Source organism: Lissotriton vulgaris, chromosome 11 (assembly GCF_964263255.1).
Source record: "Lissotriton vulgaris chromosome 11, aLisVul1.2, whole genome shotgun sequence".
Taxonomy (NCBI): Eukaryota; Metazoa; Chordata; class Amphibia; order Caudata; family Salamandridae; genus Lissotriton; species Lissotriton vulgaris.
Genome location: NC_141699.1, coordinates 292,609,540 through 292,615,769, shown reverse-complemented (window position 1 = coordinate 292,615,769; position 6,230 = coordinate 292,609,540). Strand labels below are relative to the sequence as shown.

The following is a 6,230-nucleotide window of genomic DNA, read 5'->3' as shown; positions in this document are numbered from 1 at the left end:
GGAGTAGTAAACAGAGTAGTAGAGAGAGTATTAGAGAGTTGGTAAAGAGTGAGTAGTAAAGTGTGAGTAGTAATGTGTGAGTAGTAAAGCCCGAGTAGAAAGGAGTGAGTAGTGGAGTGAGAAGTAGAGTAGTAGTGAGTAGTTGAGTAGTAGAGAGTAGCAGTGAGTATAGTAGTAGAGAGCAGGAATATGTGGCCCAGCCGCCCTTGAGCCGGTACTAGGAGATGTGTGCTCATCCGTACAGCCGTGTGTTGCGAAGGTGTCGTTCGGATAGAATTACGCTTGGAGACCTGGTTGCGGCAGAAAGGATTTGCTGCAAGTGATGATGCATAGCAGCTGTGATGTCGCAAAAGTTGGTTACTACAACCTTCGGCCAGGTAGTGATTGGGCCACCTGGGTCTGGGAAGACCACCTACTGCCTAGCGATGCAGGAGTTCCTGACAAAGGTGGGGCGCAAGGTTGCTGTTGGTAACCTAGATCCAGCCAATGATGGGACTCCATATAAATGCGCCATTGATATCTCTGAGCTGGTGACTCTTGCTGATGTGATGGACAGTTTGAAGCTTGGGCCAAATGGTGGGCTGATCTATTGCATGGAATTCTTAGAGACTAACTTGGACTGGTTGCAGGAAAAGCTGATTGCATTGAAGGGGCATTACTTTCTGTTTGACTGCCCAGGGCAGGTGGAACTTTACACGCACCAGAGCTCTGTGAGAAACATCTTTGCACAACTGGCCAAGTGGAGCTATCGGTTGTCAGCAGTGCATTTGGTGGATTCCCATTATTGCACAGACCCGGCCAAGTTCATCTCGGTTCTCTGCACCTCGCTGTCAACTATGCTGCATGTGGAACTGCCTCATGTCAATGTCCTGTCAAAGATGGACCTCATCAAACAGTTTGGGAAGTTGGCCTTTAACCTTGATTTCTACACTGAAGTGTTGGACCTCTCATACCTAGTGGATCACCTGGCCACTGATCCCTTCTTCCAGCACTATCGGCGCCTAAACCAAAAGCTGGTTGAAGTGATAGAGGATTACAGCTTGGTTTCATTCGTGCCACTCAACGTACAGGATAAGGACAGCATGCGACAGGTGATCAAGGCCGTGGACAATAATAATAATAATAATACTGGATTTTATACAGCGCGAACAGCTACCTCACAAGGAGGTGTCCCGGCGCTAGTAGTTCACAGATAACCTGGGCCAAAGATATGGGAGCTAGCGTGGCTGGGTGAAAAGCCAGGTCTTTAGCAGTTTCTTAAAGCAGGGTTCGGTTGGTGCCTGTTGAATTGCTTGTGGTAGGGAGTTCCACAAAGCGGAAACATTCGCTGAAAAGGTCCGACCGCCTAGTCGGGCCCTCTTTGCACGTGGGACAGCCAGTAGAACACGGTGATTGGACCGTAGTGCGCGGCTTTGGGAGTATCTTGGAAGACGGTTTTTCAGGTATTGTGGGCAGGAGCCATGCAAAGATCTGAATGCAAGCGTCAGAGCTTTGAATTTTGTTCTGTTGGCAACTGGTAGCCAATGCAGGGTTCGAAGATGCGGAGAGACTGACTGCTTAAACGGGATTCGCAGTAGCAGTCTCGCAGCCGCATTCTGAACTACCTGAAGCTTGTGAGTCAGGTATTTAGGGAGGCCAAGGTACAAGCCATTGGCATAATCCAGTCGTGAGGTGACAGTTGCGTGGACAACCGTTTTTCTGCAGCCCACCGGTAGAAGTTTTAAAATTTTACGGAGGTTTCTTAGCTTGCTCAGGCAGCATCCGGCCACTTGTTGGATATGGGATGTAAAGGACATATTATCATCCCATCTCACTCCAAGATTTTTTGCCGAGTGACTGGGTGAAGGGGGTGGGCCCATCTCCGTAGGCCACCAGAGTTCTGGGGCGGGGGTGGGACCCTTCCCAAAGAAGATGACTTCGGTTTTATTGGCATTTAGTTTTAGTTTATTAGTGTTCATCCAGTGTGCTATGTCCTGGAGACAGCCTTTGAAATTTGAGAAAGAATCCTGCGTCATCTCTGAGTACGGAAATACCAACTGGGTGTCGTCAGCATACGAGATTGCCTTGACATCCCAGTTGGCAATTAGCGCAAAGAGAGGTGCCAGATAGATGTTGAACAGAAGGGGGCTGAGGGCTGATCCCTGCGGGACTCCACAGCTGAGGGATTTGGGTGTGGAAGAAATTGTCCCGAGTGCCACCTTCTGCGTTCTCAGAGATAGGTAGGAGTTTATCCAACCCAGCGCAATGTCCTGAATACCTATCACTGCCAGCCGGCTGAGTAGTCTGGCATGGCCCACCGTATCGAAGGCGGCCGACAGATCCAGGAGTACCAGCATTGCTGAGTTTCCTGCATCCATCGACCACCTCACTGACTCGGCTACCTCTATGAGTGCTGTTTCTGTGCTAAAGCCGGGACGGAAACCAGATTGAGTTTCATGTAGAATATTGTTGGTTTCCACGAATTTGCTCAGTTGGCGCTGTATAACTTTTTCCAGCATTTTTCCCGGGGCAGCCAACAGGGATATTGGTCGAAGATTCGTAAGGTCATCTGGGTCTCCATTGGGTTTTTTCTTTAGGGGTAGGGGAGTAGCGTGCTTCCAAACGTCCGGGAAAATGCCCGAAGTGATGGAAGAGTTCCAGATACCTTGAAGCGTGGGGGCTACCGAGTCCGCTATGGCATTCCATAGTTTAGCTGGACAGGGGTCATCAGGGGAGCCGGATTTGCAGCGGCTAAGTTCTTGCCTTACCTCGTTCAGGGGGATATGCGTGAACTGGGTGAGGGTCTCTCCTAGCTCGCCATTATTCGCTAGGTCCTGCTTCACCGTTTTTACTACTGGACCAAAAGAGTTGTACACTTTTTAAATTTTATGATCAAAGAACTCTGAGATTTGCTCACATAGCGTAGCTGTGGGTACCACCTCTCTTTCAATGCACTTTGGTTTGAAGAATGACTGTACCACCTTGAAGACTTGTTTGCTAGACTGTTCTGCCTGAAGAATCGAGTCCGCATAGAAGCGCTTTTTACTTTTCCTGATGGCTTTCCGGAGTTTTTTGGAAGCTTCCTTATACCTAACTTTTTCTTCCAGACCGTAGTTTGCTCTCCAGCGTCTCTCCAATTTTTTACATGCCGCTTTCTCATTCCTAAGTTCCTGCGAGAACGACAAGGCGAATGGGTACTGCTTCGGGGATGGAGAGCAGAGGACAATGGAGGTCATGATGTCTGCTGCAGTGGGGGCAGACTTCTAGTTCACGTCCACCCTTGGCATTCAGGATAAGTATGTGGAGCCTGAGAATCGGACAGTGGAGGAAGAGGCGATGGAGTTGTGATTTCCGTCACCCAGTGTACCACCCTGCTAGGAAGCCAAGAGACAGGACGTGATTTCCGGTCACTTCGGTACCTGGAGCATGGATTCCATCATGAAGTAATAAGATGAAACCTCTTTAGAAAAAAAATGGCACTACGACTCCATGCTTTCGTCTCTGTAGACCTCTGGTGCCGGCATTAAACAAGAAGCGAAGGGAGAGGTTTGTATGAGGGACCCTTCCCATTGAAAATGGAAGATACTGGCTGCTGTTTTACCGTTTTGTTTAGATATTTCTTTTCATGTTTAGAGCTGTAATAATAAAGTAGAGAGTAGCAGAACGAATTGTATAGAGTTAGTAGAGTTGTAGATAGTGAGTAGTAGATAGTAGAGTGATTAGTAGAGTGTGAGTAGAGTAGTAGAAAGTGATTAGTATGGTAAGTAGTAGAGAGTGAGCAGTAGAGTGAGTAATAGTGAGTTGTAGTAGAGTTAGTAGTAGATAGAGAGCGAGTAGTATAGTGATTGGAGAGTAGTAGAGTGTGAGTAGTAGAGAGTGAGTAGTAGAGAATGAGTAGTAGAGTAGTAGAGAGTAGTGGTGAGCAGAGTAGTAGAGAGTAGTAGAGCGAGTAGTATAGAGTTAGTAGAGTTGTAGATAGTAGATAGTAGAGAGTTATTAGTAGAGTGTGAGTAGAGTAGAGAGTAGTAGCAAGAGAGTAGTATAGTAAGTAGTAGAGAGTCAGTAGTAGAGTGAGTAATAGTGAGTAGTAGAGTAATTAGTAGAGAGAGCGTAGTAGAGGAGTAGAGAGTGTGTTGTAGACTATTAGAGTTAGCACTAGAGAGTAATAGAGTTATTAATAGAGAGTGAGTAGTAGTGAGTAGTAGAGAGTTGTACAGTACTATAGTGAGTAGAGAGTTTTGGGATTTGTAGAGTGTGAGTAGATAGTAGTACAGTGAGTATTAGAGAGTAGTAGAGAGTGAGCAGTAGAGTGAGTAGGAAGTATTAGAGAGTTGTAGAGTAAGTAGTAGAGTACTAGAGGAAGTAGTAGAGAGAGTAGTAGAGAAAGTATTAGAGAGTGAGTAGTAAAGAGTGAGTAGTAAAGAGGAGTAGTAAAGTGCGAGTAGTAAAGTGTGAGTAGTAACGTTCAAGTAGTAAAGAGTGAGTAGTGGAGTGAGTAATAGTGAGTAGTAGAGAGTGTGTAGTAGAGAGTGCATAGTAAAGAGTGTGTAGTAGAGTATGAGAGTTAGTACTAGAGAGTAGTCGAGATTGAGTAGTAGAGTGAGTAGAGAGTATTAGAGAGTTGTGGAGTAAGTAGTAGAGTAGTAGAGTGAGTAAGAGTGAGTAGTAGAGAGTGAGTAGTAGAGAGTGCGCAGTAGAGTATTAGAGTGAGTACTAGAGAGTAGTTGAGATTGAGTAGTAGAGTGAGTAGGCAGTATTAGAGAGTTGTAAAGTAAGTAGTAGAGTAGTAGAGTGAGTAGTGAGAGTATTAGAGAGTAGTAAAGAGTGAGTAGTAGTGAGTGAGGGGTAGAGAGTAGTAGAGTTGAGTAGTAGAGAGTGAGTAGTAGAGGGTAGAGAGTAGTAGAGAGAGTAGTAGAGAGTGAGTAGTAGAGAGTAGTGGATAGTGAGTAGTAGACAGTATTAGAGAGTGAGTAGAAAAGAGTAGAGAGTGAGTAGTAGAGAGTGCGTAGTAGATAGTAGTACAGCATAGTAGAGAGTAGTAGAGAGTAGTAGAGATAAAAGTGGAGAGTAGTAGAGTAGAGTAGTGGAGGGTGGAGGGTAGGGTAAGGGTGGAGTTGGAGGGGGGAGGGAGGAGTTGGTGGGTGGAGTTAGAGGGTGGAGTTGGAGGGTGGAGTTGGAGGCTGGAGTTGGAGGGTGGAGTTGGAGTAGGAGGGGGGAGTTGGAGTTGGCGGGGGAGTTGGAGTTGGAGGGTGGAGTTGGAGGGTGGAGGGTGGAGTTGAAGGGTGGAGTTTGAGTTGGAGGGTGGAGGGTGGACTTGGAGTGTGGAGTTGGATGGTGGAGTTTGAGTTGGAGGGTGGAGTTGGAGTTGGAGGGTGGAGTTGGAGGGTGGAGTTAGAGGGTGGTGTTGGAGTTGGAGGGTGGAGTTGGAGGGTGGAGTTGGAGGGTAGAGTTGGAGTTGGAGGGTGGAGTTGGAGGGTGGAGTTGGAGGGTGGAGTTGGAGGGTGGAGTTGTAGGGTAGAGTTGGAGGGTGGATTTTGATTTGGAGGGTGGAGTTGGAGGGTGGAGTTTGAGTTGGAGGGTGGAGTTTGAGTTGGAGGGTGGAGACGGGTGAAGTTGGAGGGTTGAGTTGGAGGGTGGAGTTTGAGTTGGAGGGTTGAGTTGGAGTTGGATGGTGGAGTTGGAGTTGGAGGGTGGAGTTGGAGGCTGGAGTTGGAGTTTGAGTTGGAGGGTGGAGTTGGAGGGTGGAGGGTGGAGTTAGAGTTGGAGAGTGGAGTTGGAGGGTGGAGTTGGAGGGTGGAGTTGGAGATGGAGGGTGGAGTTGGAGTTGGATGGTGGAGTTGGAGGGTGGAGTTGGAGTTGGAGGGTGGAGTTGGAGGGTGGAGTTGGAGTGTGGAGTTGGATGGTGGAGTTTGAGTTGGAGGGTGGAGTGTGGAGTTGGAGGGTGGAGTTTGTAGTTGGAGGGTGGAGTTGGAGGGTGGAGTTTGAGTTGGAGGGTGGAGTTGGAGGGTAGAGTTGGAGGGTGGCGTATGAGTTGGAGGGTGGAGTTGGAGGGTAGAGTTTGAGTTGAAGGGTGGAGTTTGAGTTGGAGGGTGGAGTTGGAGTGTGAAGTTGGAGGGTTGAGTTGGAGGGTGGAGTTTGAGTTGGAGGGTTGAGTTGGAGTTGGAGGGTGGAGTTGGAGGGTGGAGTTGGAGTTGGAGGGTGGCGCCTTCTCTGTGCCTGAGTCGTGCCAGAGTCCTGCCCGTCTGCGCCCG

At 48.1% G+C, this 6,230-nt stretch overlaps 1 pseudogene; it reads left to right on the top strand.

The window, feature by feature from the left end:
• The first annotated feature begins 341 nt into the window (after positions 1-341).
• Positions 342-3,327, top strand: LOC147679680 (GPN-loop GTPase 2-like; annotated as a pseudogene).
• The last annotated feature ends 2,903 nt before the right edge of the window (positions 3,328-6,230 follow it).